Raw genomic sequence first — 1,560 nt, 5'->3', positions numbered from 1 at the left:
TGGGTCTGGAGGTTCTTGGAACGTGGTAGAAATTCCTACTCGGTGGGTGGGGTGGGGGAGGTGCTGCGGAGTGGTGGGGGTTATCCCAACGGGGTGGAAGGGGGTCTCACCCACGCTGCGCCTGTGCTGGGACCAGTAGTAGGTCTCTCCGGTGCAGGGTAGCAGGAAGCTCTCTATTCTCTAAATTTTCTCCTATAGAAGCCTTTTAATTTTTAATTTTTGGTGAGATAATTCATATAGTTTTACTTTTCAAAAATCTTAGTGTATTAAAAGGCAGTAAATTATTACCACTAATTCTCAAACATTTTCACCACCCTGAAAAGAAGTCTGGTACCCATTATTGGGCATTCCTCATACCTCACCCGCTCCTGCCTCTGGGAACCACTAATCAATCTTCTCTCTCTTGATTTACCTGTTCTGGACATTGCATTTAAAGGGATTTATACAATATGCAGCCTTTGTATCTGACTTATTTTACCTATTATGTTGTCTTCAAGGTTCACCCATATAATAGCATGTATCAGTATTTCATTCCTGTTTATAGCTCAATAATATTCTATCGTATGAATGTACCATTTTTGCCCATCAGTTGATGGGCATTTAGGTTTCTTTGTACTTTTCAGTCATTATGTCTGACAAGTGCTATGAATACTCACATGCAAGTAGATGCACACTTTAACATCATATATATATATATATATATATATATATATAGAGAGAGAGAGAGAGAGAGAGAGAGAGAGAGAGATGATAGAGATTAGATAGAGATTAGAATTTTTAGATGAAGGGCTGGCCAGATAGCTCAGTGGATTAAAGCACCTACTTAGGTAAATGCAGGAACAGGGGTTTGATCCCCTGTGTGCTGTGCTGTCCCCACCCCCTGAAGCACTCAAAGACAGCTATTGAGAGTGGGTGTGGTGGCACACGCCTGTGATCCCAGCACTAAGGAGGCTGAAAACAGGAGGATTACTTAAGAGTCTGATCTGTGTAGTGGGGCCCTGTAGACCCTGTACTAAATACATTAAAGAAAATAATCCTTAAGTCATGATACTGACCCTGCAGAACTTTGGAGTTACTGTTGAACTTTTCCAAAATGACTATACAATTTTGTATTCCCAAAAACAGTGCATACAAGTCTGACTTCTCTCTATCCTGTTATTTTCTTTTGAACTGCTACCATCCCAAAGGTATAAAGAAGTGTTTTATTGTGGTTTGATTTGTACCCCCAAATGACTAACAATTTTGGGAAATTTGTCCTAACCTTATTGAACATTTGAATATCTTCTTTGGAGAAAGGTCTGCTGAAATCCTCCATGGAAACATTTTGTTGAGGATCTAAAAGTCAGTGTCTATTAGCTTGTTCTATCATGTTCAGGTTATTCTTCAGAGAGAAATTCAGTAACTATGGAAGGTGGGATGGAAAATACATAAAACTGACACTTTGCACTTTAAGACTTCCTTGGGACCCAGTCCTAGCCCAGGTCCGGTGAGTGTGCGGAGAGTTTCCTGCTACCCTGCGCCGGCGGGACCAGTCCCAGCCCAGGCGCAGCGTGGGCCGGA

General features: G+C 41.7%; 1 protein-coding gene across 1 annotated transcript in view; it reads left to right on the top strand.

Annotated features, from left to right (window-relative positions):
* The window catches only part of LOC101573158 (protocadherin beta-14), an 8,633-nt gene that overhangs the window by 6,123 nt on the left and 950 nt on the right, over nucleotides 1-1,560 (top strand). The window lies entirely within an intron of this gene.

The sequence above is a fragment of the Octodon degus genome, unplaced genomic scaffold, assembly GCF_000260255.1.
Source record: "Octodon degus isolate 3935 unplaced genomic scaffold, OctDeg1.0 scaffold00185, whole genome shotgun sequence".
Classification (NCBI taxonomy): Eukaryota; Metazoa; Chordata; class Mammalia; order Rodentia; family Octodontidae; genus Octodon; species Octodon degus.
The sequence above is the reverse complement of the archived record's forward strand: the minus strand, read 5'-3'. Positions and strand labels throughout refer to the sequence as shown.